Here is a 13,781-nt window from a genome sequence, read left to right as displayed (position 1 = left end):
CTTGCCCCGCCGTGCGTACGCTTATGAATATGACTTGGACTTCAGTAGGTTATTGAATCAAATATTCGCAACATAATCTGGACAAATTATGATTTCTCTGAAAATCAATCAATCTTACCCACAAATAAATTATTGGCCTTGCACTTGTAAAATATGTGAACTAATTTGTAAATTCTCAGTAAACACGCAAACTATTGTTTGGTAGAATGTTAGGACCTTACTCCTTTAGCTGTTAGGGTGTACTTTTACACTTTAAATATATAAAGGTTGAACTTATTGGAAATGCTGCACTACCATTACAAGGCGTTCAAAATTATGAAAGAACGAGAAAACCGAAGTGTTTTATACAGCTTACGAAACCGGTTTTATGACCTGATTCTGTGAAAGAAAATAACAGAACGTTGTCCAGAACTTGCACAAAATTCGGGGATCTCACATTAAATCTATTCCAATCCAACCTAACAGCTTAACCTACTTAATGCATTTAACATTTGCGACTTTTATGAACTGTGTTCAAGTTTCAAAAACATAAAAGAGAAAAATCTTGTTCAAAACAGGTCAGAAACGACTCGTTCCAACCATGTACAAGGGCAAAGTGGAACTATAATGAACGACAGATTTGTAATACAAATTCCGATGTACAGTCACGGACACTTCTGGCTTGTAACGACCTTATTGAAGAAGCACTGAAGCAAGCCATCCATGTCTGACCACCAAGCGCCTTGTGACTAGACAACCCAGCCAGCATTGCAATTCTGCTGCTTGTATACCAGTCACGGGTATACATCTCTGTAAACTGAGTAGTGATGCCAAAGAGAAATACGAGATGAAGATTGTCGATCGTAATGTCTCGTGTTCTCGACATGGAATAATACTCGGTCCACGTTACGTTCCATTATTTAATGTTGTTTGGGAACGAACCTGACGGACTGGGTTTATATTTTCACTCCTTGCATTACAGTAAATTCCATATTTTACAATTATATTAATGCTTTGAACGAAAATAATACCCAGAAAATCATCGAACACACGTGCACACCACTCTTCTCACACACATGCACATGAAAACAAACACACAAAGCAAAGTTTTAACTTCCAAGTGAATGTCCAAATAACAGTAAATGGAGAAGCATGATGTGCGAAACATGGGACTTTTCACAGAAAGAATGCGTCTATTTATGACATACGTGGTTTCTATTAATAGACAATGAAACAATTATGAGAGAAATTAAGATGCATTTTCGTCTTCAGATGTTGAGGAAGGAAACAGACTAACTGGAGAAAAGAAAACATGGTGTTATTGATAGAGTGTTGGTTAGCGTACAGAGCTTTCACCAGTGAGATCTAGGTTCGATCCCCACCAAGGACATTTTTTTAAATTCTTTTCTATTACTCTTTCGCAAGTAGCCGACTGAAACGCAAGTTAATTTTCAGATTGCTAATTCCCGAGGTATAGCATGCCTAGGCAGATGTGTCTTGCATTTTCTGTACTTTTGTTATTTCAGTCGCTTTGGTCTCTCCCTAGGTTAATCACGGCAATAATGAGGAATATTTTTTAGACAAAGATGATAAACAGACACACAGGAATAATCACCCTCGCAAAAAAGCCAGAACTCGAGTCTGGAACCTTCGACGCGAGGTGTGTTTCTTGTTCTAACTATATCTGTGTGTTTTCGTTAGATCCATTGTATTTCGTGAGTTTATATGAATAAAGTAAATAAATAAGACAAGTGGGTGGAAGGGACTGGAGAACCGTAGCTACTACGTAGAATCTCTATATCCCATTGTGATAGAGAACTTATTAGAAGAATGAAAATACAGATTAAACGAACAAATTTGATGTGTATCCTTTCGTCAAAATGCCTAGAAAACAATATTACATACTTCTTCACTAATAGAAAAGAAAAAAAAATGTCGCTGTTGGGGATCGAACCTAGATCTCACTTGTGAAAGCTCTGTACGCTAACCAACACTCTATCAATAACACCATGTTTTTTTTTCTCCAGTCAGTCTGTTTCTTTCCTCAACACCTGAAGACGAAAATGCATCTTAATTTCTCTCATAATTGTTTCATTGTCTATTAATAGAAACCACGTATGTCATGAATAGACGCATTCTTTCTGTGAAAAGTCCCATGTTTCGCACATCGTGCTTCTCCATTTACTGTTATTTGGACATTCACTTGGAAGTTAAAACTTAGCTTTGTGTGTTTGTTTTCACGTGCATGTGTGTGAGAAGAGTGGTGTGCACGTGTGTTCGATGATTTTCTGGGTATTATTTTCGTTCAAAGCATTAATATAATTGTAAAATATGGAATTTACTGTAATGCAAGGAGTGAATATATAAACCTGTAATGTGCCGCCGTGATCACTATCTCTCCCTTCAGTTTTCCTTTCCTCCAATTCCAGGGGGAGTTCTTTCAGGGCTGCCAATATTCCTATCAGCACATATCAACAGGTGAATGACTATGAAGAGCGACGCATAGCGTTACGAAAAATTAGGAAGGAAAACATAACAACTGATGAGGGAAAACGCTCAAAATTAAAATAAAACAAATACCATCTTTTTGAAATCATCATTGCTTAGCTGCATGGCTGGGGAGAGACCTGCGCTCGATCGCCAGCTCTAAACTTCGAAGGAGACGAAGAAAGTGAGCGGAAACATCCATCGCGACACTTTAGGCTGCTCTCATACTGAATTAGGCTTTGTGGCGGTTCCTCTCTCGAACCTTTAGGCCACCCTCTGTCGTCAGCGTCCTCGAAAATAAATCGCCTTCGAAAAACTATACAATCGCAGCTATTACATTAAAAAAGTCACGAAGACAAAGCGTCCATCCTCATCTTTACCTTCCTATTTCTTTCAATCACCTTTCAATATCCTATGTCATCTGTTTCTTCACCTCGGCTAAAACTCAGTGGGCTAATGGGATACTCTGACCCCTCTCAGGTACGGGTATAGTAGTAGAAATACGTGGGATATGAAGCTTCGACTGTTATGTACTAAATCATTTGATAGGCTATGGAAAAGGGAGATTTTATAAATGAATAACATCTGTTTCCGAAGAAAGGTCTGCGTCTTCAGTAGGCTTCTTTATGGGCAATTATTTTCCTGAAGATGGTTTATTTTCAAGATACTTTTATAAATTTACATCTTAGTTACAGATCTCCATAAATAAAGGAGAGAACAGATTTATTTCTTATAATTAAATCTACGCGACTTTTGCAGTTTATTTACATAATATGGATCAAGCTGTCATACCAGTTATATAAAGACGTCCAGGCGATTGCTTGGAACTTTATGAACGCTCATTGACATAATGAAGCATAACTTTGACATGACTGGCCAAAGTTTTAAGTATTGACTCCCTTTTTAATATAAATTGGACATTATGATCTGGCTTCAAGATATATGCAGAAATACAAACTGCTATAATTCGTAAAATATTAGAGACATCGACTTGATATTGGGTATGGCAACATGTTAGCATGTTCACAGGGCGAAACCTAACCATGCCAGATATCAATAATGAATAATCTGACCAATAAATAATTATCATGGAGACGAAATAATCTGAACTTATTCTTCCGTATGATGGCATGTTAGCATGCCCACAGGGCGAACCTACTCATACGGCAGAATAACATTAAGTCCTGTTGCTTTATGCAAAAATTAAAAATATATTACGTATATGTTTCGAAGAAATCAAACTGAATTATCACAAAGTTGTGAGCAATCGTAAATTAATTTATTCTCACGCATGGTGACATGTTAACATGTCCACAGGGCGAACCTACCCATGCGTCAGAATAACAGTAAGTTCTGAGTCGAAATTTAACATTATTTTGTGAAGATTTTATTTAAAATTTCAGAAAACTTCAAAATAAAATTGAAATGAACTTATTCTTTCGTATGGTGACATGTTAGCATGTCCACAGGGCGAACCTACCCATACGACAGAATAACTATGTCTCTAAGCTAATTTGGGAACGAAGACTGAGTTCTTGAACCCTCCCATAAAGGGAGCTGAGTATTTAAGATGTTAATCCATCGGAGTCGGTGATGAAAATGCCCCTGAATTAGGTTCCGAAGCTGTATTTATATCCTTGCATGTCAAGCAGAGCGCCTCCCGTGTCACAAAAGATAAACATAGCTACAGCTGTGATATGCAGAACTAATTTGTGTATAATGGCAATATTTTAAAGATTAAACAGTATGTTCTATAAGGTTCATTTTTCTATGTCTAAAACAACAGTTATGATCCTTAAAGTTTCCATAATATTTTCTACTATAAAGTTGTCACATTCTTAAAAACTTCTTTCCAATGTCCATAAGGCTTATATTACTAATAACTCCAACTGAAATTTAGCTCTTATGGCTTTCATAATTGTTTGATTCTAAAACTGAGAACACATATTTTTGACTAATTGTCTACAATGAAAGATTTTGCTTTCAAGAAGCTTGCAAATAACAAATTCTAAACTTCTCGAATGACAGAATTAGGTCATTAGTTCAACTCTTAAATATCTCATCTTTCATAACGTTTTCATAGTGAATATAAAAAGTAAAATAATTAAGAATAATATTAAATATGACAGAATCTTTGATATGGTTCGGGAGGATCATATCAAACCCAGTCCGTCAGGTTCGTTCCCAAACAACATTAAATAATGGAACGTAACGTGGACCTGGTATTATTCCATGTCGAGAACACGAGACATTACGATCGACAATCTTCATCTCGTATTTCTCTTTGGCATCACTACTCAATTTACAGAGATGTATACCCTTGACTGGTATACAAGCAGCAGAATTGCAATGCTGGTTGGGTTGTTTAGTCACAAGGCGTTTGGTGGTCAGACATGGATGGCTTGCTTCAGTGCTTCTTCATTAAGGTCGTTACAAGCCAGAAGTGTCCGTGACTGTACGTACATTTGAATAGCACCAGGAATATCACAGGAACGATAGTATAGCATTTTGTGCAATATCGATTTAATGCCAGAATATAATCTATATCAAGGTATTTCATGCTCTAGTAATAATCACAAAACTGTAATATCTGCATTATGCCTAATTTAATGTAACATTCTCTTCTGATTTTACAATTGCAAAGAATTATCAACTTCGTTTGTAAGGAAAAATGCGTGCTGCGTTGTAAGGGTAGAGACGTTGAAGCGATATTCTCACAGAAATTATATCGGAAGGTATTTCCTCAACATATAAATAAATCATACATTCTGCATCACTCTTGCATATTGCAAACGTTTTGCTTTTGATGGATTAAGCAACAAGCATTTAAATATAAGACTTACCTTTCAGTTTTTCCCGATGTTTCCTTCTTCCAACATTTACTGGGATTCGTTATTCTCTGGTAACTTGGTTTAACTTTCACAATTTCGAAGCACTCGCATTGATCATATCGTTCGAAAGCACGGAGTGAAATCTCGGCAACAGTGTTGTCTAAAATCTGCACCACGGACTAAATTGCGACGAAACGCCACTTCAGAAATTTTGATGATAAACACTACTCTCTGAAGGTACGAAATGTTTTCATTTCTTCACATAGAATTTCAGATGTTTGCGGGAAGAAAATGTGATCTTTGTTTCACCACGAAATCTTCCATAATAGTCATAAAAGAAAAAAAAATGTACCGGTATTGACAAAACTACCACTTCAGCGTCATCTGTACGCAGAAGTTTGAACATGACGGAGACCTTTTATTTTCTGTTATTTATTTATATACCTTCAATCGTAACAAAATTATAAGGCTCACATGTTGTAGTGAATAAAACAATCTTTTATATCGGAAAATTTCTTCCTTACCGAATCTATATTAGTTGTACGATTATATTTTCAAATTTGGGCCTATGCTTTAACATGGCTTTAGAACCCCCTTAAAGTAATCCTATAAACAGAATTCCAGTGTTTCTCAATCATGCTCTGGGTCGAGACTAAAGGGAAGTTTCGCTTTGCGGGCAGCAGGAATTCAAAAATTTATATTAGAAAAGGATAACTTTAGGAACGTTAAATTTGCTTTACACTGTAATAATTAACTGTAGACGTGGGAGATTATGGTACGGACACCAAATGTAACCGTAAGATCCTTAACAAATTTTACATATTAATAAAAGTAATTATTATGCCTGTATTATGATTTGTAAAGTTGATGGAACACGAAGTTTTAGTAAAAGGTGAATGTTTGAACGCAACACGAACGGCAGTGCGTGGTAAAAAAACGGAGACAGGATAGGTCACGGATACATGACCTTTGCTGGATTTTGGATTGTTTTTACGGTTTCATGGACTTTCAAGAGAAATAACTTGGTTAAGTGAACCGATGAATACCCAAGTGCTTAGCGGATGCAAGCTACGCAGGGAATTATGTGCTATTTGGCCGAATGGATGTGTTTGATGTTCCGGCGGGAAGGAGACTAATGTCTGCCATACCGGTAGGCTGCGTTTAAGTAGGAAACTGTTCCTCCAAGAGATTTCATGTACGAAGGTTAGTAATACTACAATAACTAAACGTGGTTTTAATAAGCTAGCTGTGCGTGTGTTGAAAAAGTGCACGATCAATGAATTTTCTCATCGCCGACACGTGTTATAAAACGGCGAAGGCCGCCATGTCACATGAAATTGGCATGCAAGTTGGTCCATGACATTTTGCAAGTGGATAGAGCTAGATACCAGCTCGTATTCTGTTTCGAAGTACTATACTTTTACTTACGTGTAATTTTTGGGTGCTAAACAGACTTAATCAGTCCAAATCTCGTGAAGAGAATTAGCATATGCTTTGTGTAACTGGCGCTGAGTAATATCTCAGGCAAAGAATCTTAAATGTGAAACACATGTTTTGATGTCTAATATGCAAAGTTTTGCATCGCTTAATGCAAGTTAATTCTTTTAATTATAGAAGAAAAAGAAAGTTTGTGAGGAAACATTGATAGCATGAAATACCTCACCATGTGATAAAGTATACAGCTTGCATTTTAGCTGTGGTTCATGTTTATGTGTAATAACATATGTTAATATTATCGGTACACTCAAGTCTGAAAGTATTCGTACAATACTTTGTTTAGAAGTAAACATCAAAGTTAGTTGTCACAGTCGAACTTGCTTCATTATTTATGTTTTCTCTTAATAAATACATATTATAAGAGTATGATGGAGTTGAAAATTCTCCCTGCGTACATATTTCTTTGAATTATTATATATTATGAGTATGTGCATGTACGTTCTAATGTGTGAAATTCTTTTCCAGCTGGGAGATTTCGTTCTTGTACTGGTTATCTGGGAAAGAGGAAAGTAAACTTTTACCATTTGTCTGACTTTATGGGGAAAATAAACGGTATCACATTGCATGTATAGTGGTACATTGACAACTTGTGTGGAATTTATGGTATGGACACAGACATGGTACTTCCATGTCTGTGAGACAACTTTCCAATAAGACAGTCACATGACAAACCTGTTGTACCAATATAGGTGTACATTGGAATGGGTGAAGTGCGATACACAGCTTGATACTACAGTTTGTTAGAGTGAAGATTGGCTAACAAGTGGGGTTGATAAAGCCTTTACTTATTTCCTCCAGGTAGATTTTGTCTTAATGGTTTGATTCCCGTGTCTTTCTTAGTGGAAAGCATCATCCTGCCCAGGTTGGAAGTTAACTTATTATATGAGGAACACACCACATGTGATTACTTGGTAGAAATGTTTTGATTACATGAGTTGCTAATACAGTGCTTAATGAGAAGTCCATCGGTCTAAAAAATTAAGAAAATAAATGACACCACAGGTATAGGATAGTTGAGATATTTATCGGAAATCATCTTTTGAGACATACGAACAATTAAATTATCATCTTGGTAAATTAATAAGCGAAATTGTTCACATTATCTTTACATTTTACATCGGTGAGCCTCTAATCTTAGCGCCTAGCTACAGGAGAGACCAGCAAAGACTTTGCAAGACGTGCACTATATTTTTCTATAGTTAGGGAAAAATCTTTTGGATAAGTTTGGGGTCTTCGCTACGCTGTTGATGATCTGCTATACTACCTCATCAGTGGCGTAATGTCTCAACGTCTATAACACGTATTTACTATCTTTCACCTGTCAGGGTTTCTGATTGGAAATCACTGCATGTTCGCTCTTGCAGGCATCTCACTATCCTGAAATTAAAACTGTACATAGAATATGGTTACCTGACATACTATAAGTTCTGTGGCTCGGCGATGTGTTGAGGCGTAATTTGTATGAAGTTCCATAACCACTCTTGCTTATTGTTGACTATTGGAGCATTGTTGTCGTCCAAAGATGAAATTAAGTTATACCCATTAATTTCGTCAGTAATCGATGTTAATCCATTGTTGCAAAACTGATATCTCTCGTGTCCCGTCTCAATAACCATATGGCAAAACATGTAGAAGCTGTGCTTACTATGTAAACGCGATATGGTACGCAGGAACTAATCTAGGGTTGCTATAAGTCCAGAATTTTCCGGGACAGTCCCGGAGTTCCGAAACGTTTCCTCTGGACACACCAGTCCCGGAGGAATCAGGTGGGAAAGCAGAAATCATTAACCCTAGACAGGATATGTGGGAAAATAAAACTTACCAGCATAGGTGGGGCACAAAGAAGCTTTAATCTTCAATGAGATGAACGACACACAAATTGAACTTTATTTATGCAAATATTCATTAAACATGTGAAAATGTGTCTTTCTTTTCAGTTTCATATTTTTTTCTTCTTCTCACTGAACACTCACAGTCCACCTTTCAGTCATCGTGATGACATTGGAATCATATGGTTGTCTTTCAATGAGTCCGCCGAGTACAGCAATCCGATATACGATTTCACTTCTAAATTATTTGTTGCTGAAATGTATCCAGTTCCTACCTTATACAGTGCGTCCATTTCGATCTTCAGCCGAGAGAATGCCGACATTTGCGGCCTGTAATGCCCGCTTATTTTTATGGACATATGCAGACATTTATATAAATATTGCAAAACGAGCACTAACCTGTGTTATAATTTATCATCTGTAATTCATTCAAGTTCTGCCCTTATATACACAAAAAATACGCTTTAGAAACGATGTTAAGAGCCACAGATAATAAAACATTTTAATCATAATTAACAATAACCCATAGCTCTACAGCCCGTGAGGGCCTTGGCTTACCTACCGACTGCTGGTCTCCCTCCCACACTGTTCCTCCGTCACCTGTTGTAGCGTGAAGATCTTAGACCAGTATTGGAGTGTCGGGGGATCAGCCGGACGAGACCCCAGCCGTTGCAGGTCTTCTCGATCGGGTTACGCTCACTCACTCGGAGCTCCCCAATTTTCTCACTATGGTGGGTTGCCACCGGCCCTATACGTAGGCCGAATAAATTCCGACCAGAGCCGGATTCGAACCTACGCCGTCCCGCAGCGAACGATCTCAAGACGAGTGAACGCCTTAACCCGCTCGACTACGGAGGAGGACTAATCATAGTTTTGATTAAAGTTTATATCCTTGAAAGAGTTTTGTGTCGATGGGGATCGTTTGGAGGTTTCGAATGTGCAACACTGTATAAAGATTACGCTGTAGACGAAAGCGTTAAAAGTCAATGGTGTTCGTGAGCTTCCTTGCAATCCGAAATCTCCGAGCTCGAGTTTTTTGTTCCTTCGCAACAGAGCTGTGAATATAGTGGCGAGCGTGTTAATTTCGTACTGTGCGCAAGAGTGTTATTATTGGTTACTTGCCGTTACTTGTTTGTGTTATTGCAGTGTGTATGTGTGTTGTGTCAGTGAGAGGATTGGAATGCCAGCCGCAAGGTTCACGTTACGAGGGGGGCTGATAAGTTCTCAGCCCGACCCAGAAGGACTAGCTACAGGCACGAAAGTTTCAGGTTATTCAACGTATTCTCCCCGAAAGTCTACACACTTGGCACTTGGTGGATATCAGTTTGAACAGCTCTTATAACACAGGTTAGTGCTTGTTTTGCAATATTTATATAAATGTCTGCATATGTCCATAAAAATAAGCGGGCATTACAGGCCGCAAATGTCGGCATCTCCATCAGCGCCGCCCGCCACGCTTCTCCCGATCTCTCGGCTGAAGATCGAAATGGACGCACGGTACTTGGCTGCGCGCAATGTGATGTGTTCATTTGTGCACAGTGTAATTTCATCGATGATGATGTCTGTAAATAAAGGATTCCAAGCATTTAAGCCGGTTTTACAATTCAGTTCAATATCAGTATAGGTGGGGTCCACGGAACCCTAAACACACCAAATCACGCGATTTACGGGAGCTAGCTGTCTGCACAACACACCTCGGCAAGATATCGGTGAAAAATGAATTTACATGGAGGCGCTGGTGTCTGTCATCAAAAATGCGCATATGCCAGAGGTTTGATTACCCAGTGGGTTACCGTATACGGCACCTATGCTGTCCAGGATTAAGGCTATACTTTCTTGAACATTATATCAACTCAAATGTGTGATTATAATTTTAAAATGAATGCCCGATCTTTCAAAACAAACTAACTGTACATTTAACCGTTCTCTCTCAACAATAAAAGTATTATCTAGTTAGAAGATAGTCCTACAGACTTCACGATGGCGCCTCTCGATGCATTTGTCGACAATGAATGAATGAATAAATCAATTATTTTGCTTCACGTTGCTGAAGGAATAATCACAGACACATATCGACAGCGCGCAAGTCCTATAGAGGATTATACTGCTCATGGCGCATAATAACGCCAGAGCCTCGTTAGTCTGCAATCCAGGGTGTACTTCGTGGAAGTAAGGTTGACACTTAGCTATTTTGAGACCCGTTAGTATCAATGGGAGTTTTACTTCCTTCATTTGCAGTGCCGAATTCCAGTTAAAGTTCTCTTCCATTATATAGTATGCTGCTTACGGTACGCAGTCAATGCTCGGGTGCCTATCTGTTCGGTTCAGTCTGCAGTTTTAAAATAGTTTCGAAATTGTCAGATAGCAGCTTAGTTCATTATGGCACCAAAATGAAAATGTAAGTTTAATGATAGACGTCGAAGTAAATTTTTACTAATAAGTGTAAAGAATATGATTATAATTATGGCTCTCATATGTATATATTACTTTGTCGGGTTCAGGCGTTGTCCCCATCTCCAACAAGCGTCCCGGATTTTCACTTATGAAGTATAGCAACCCTATACTAATCAGAACATGATCATATATCCTTGTTACTATTTGTAAATGCTTCAACGGACTTCTAATGAGGATAATGTACATCATATTTAAAGGGTACTTACATCTAATTTCATTACACAAATTTCAAGCTTTATGGAATTCATGGTTTTTCTGAATACCAAATCGAGATAACTTTCTTTAAAAGAAAAATATCTGTATGTTGGCAACAAATTGTATTCGTAACGGATACATTGTGTAATACTGATTGTCGTCCTCAATTTTTTGACTCCTATCCACAGGCGAACAGCCGGTCCCCGTAGCGGAGTGGTTAGCACATCGTGCTACGATGCCAGGGATTCCAGATTCGAATCCCGGCAAGTACATGGATGTTTGAGAGTGTCCATTCATCTATTTCATCATATCATCACTCATTCCCAACTTGGTAAATTAGCCAAAAGTGGCACAAAAAGCGAGGTAAAATAAAGCAAATCAATCAATCCAAACGATTGATTGATTTGGTGTTTAAAGTCAACTTTATGCACTGTAAGTCTAATCGGGACCGGACCTATAGTTTAAAGTAGAATCCGAACCACCACGTGCTTCCGGTATCGAAGGTTTACAAGGTGACGACGCTACCACTGCGCCATTGGGGAGGCTCCAATCACAAACGCACAGATTGCTCTACTGTCGGATTAAGAATTATAGACACTAGAGTTTGGACTCAAATTAAAAATTAACCAATAGACCTACATAAAAGCGAATTACATTAAAATATATCTTGTTCAATTCTGCGTTAATCTATTCTAACCAAAAAGTTTCTTCGAGTATGCCTTCTATCTTTTATCGTCGTGAGAACAAAAGAAGTGCCTTTTTTTTGTTTTGCAAATGATCGCTCTCTCTAAAATTCTATTAAGAAAAAACGGGTGATCCGATCATTATGAAACTTTACTACTAATTAAAGGATTAAAACACAATTCTTAATTTTCAGACTTTTGAAATTTGTCAAAAAAATCGTTCTTATCAATTTTACGAAACACCTTTTCCTGAGTATTGATTAGTCGTACATGGTGTTGTTTTGAAGCTCTTTGCATCTGTTTCTTGAAATTAATTCTCATTGTTAATTCGAATTGCGAAACCTATTTTATGCAGACTTATACTGAACAGAGTAAAGATGTACGTGGAACGTGGCAACACTGTACGCACTGCCTCTCGGTGACAAACCGCAATTTTTACGGTTCAACGGTCATCGGTGTGTGCGGTGTTGCCACGTTCCACGTACATTAAAGTTGGATACAAGAGCCATTAAAAGTTCAACAGTACCGTTGACAACCTTCAGTGACAACGATTGCTTTGAATTTTTTGAATTTATGCGAGTCACTTCAGCTCTTCGGTTCATACTGGAATCTGAAATCAACATTAGCTGAAAGCAAACATAAGCTGCAAAGGTAGACTGGCTTAATCAATTCAAACATATCCTTTATTTCTAAGTTTTGGAAGTCTCTCAGTTTCATGCATATTGAACTCCAGTTTTCATCACAAGCCTTAAGACAAGTTATCATTTCTTGCTTTTCCATGGAAGATACCTTCTTTCTAACCAGCTCAGCTCCAAGATACTGCACATGGGCCTCCAACTTGTTCCTTGCTGTTTGTGGATATGGTGCCTGTAAGCTAATTACAACCACTTTCTTGAAATACATTGTTCCAACAGAATGCAGACACCTCTCATCGTTCGTGTCTTACAAGCTGTTATATCGAAACTCATGCACACAATGTCATGAACCACCTCCCAAAAGAGTAGCTAGCTCCTGAATGGTTTTTCCTTTGTACCTCTCCTGTTCCAGATGGTACCTTTGCAGTACCTAGTATTTTGTCACCTTCATAACCTGTAACAGGTACGTACTGAAAGTCTATCCACAATTGCTTTCAGATTCGTTTGATTTGATCGATCTTTCATTAACGTACTATCGCAGTGCAAGACTAAAGGAACTTTTAGGTGTTACAAACTTCCTCACGCACACGTTTTGTCAATGATTTATTGATGGGCAGCTCGCTTTATCTTCATTGTGGAATTATAGTGTTCAGCTGTCAAGATTCTAGCCATTAGCTGTGTCCGTAGCTGCGATGAGCATCGTGAACCGAAAGGTTGACAGAATCTCAGATTGGAAGAAATTCAAAGGAACACTTCCACTCCCCCCCCCCCCCCCCCCTCCCGCCTCACTTGTACAAGAAATTAACACACAAATTTGAAACAACGAATTGATTAGTAGTTGAAGTTCAATAAAATATTTACTGTACTTCTGCAAAACTTCCTAAATTTCTTCTTCTTCACGATCAGTGTTGGAGGACTTTTTATCAAGTGTTGTTTGTCTTTGTATACTTGTTTCATTGTATTAGTAAAATTAACATACCTATTTGAAAGTTAAAAAGTAATGTAAAATAACCTATTTCTTTTTAGTTTTATAACCACATGATATTAATATATGCAATACTGTTTGATACTTCACATAGCATATAGCTGGTATAGAACATTTTTGAGGACCTTGAGAGACCCCTAAATATTCTTCTATTCACACAAAATTTTGCACAGTGTGTGTCTAGATCTAATGGAACAAAATTAGCA

The sequence above is a fragment of the Lepisma saccharinum genome, chromosome 4 (genome assembly GCF_977018435.1).
Source record: "Lepisma saccharinum chromosome 4, izLepSacc3.1, whole genome shotgun sequence".
Classification (NCBI taxonomy): domain Eukaryota; kingdom Metazoa; phylum Arthropoda; class Insecta; order Zygentoma; family Lepismatidae; genus Lepisma; species Lepisma saccharinum.
The sequence above is the reverse complement of the archived record's forward strand: the minus strand, read 5'-3'. Positions refer to the sequence as shown.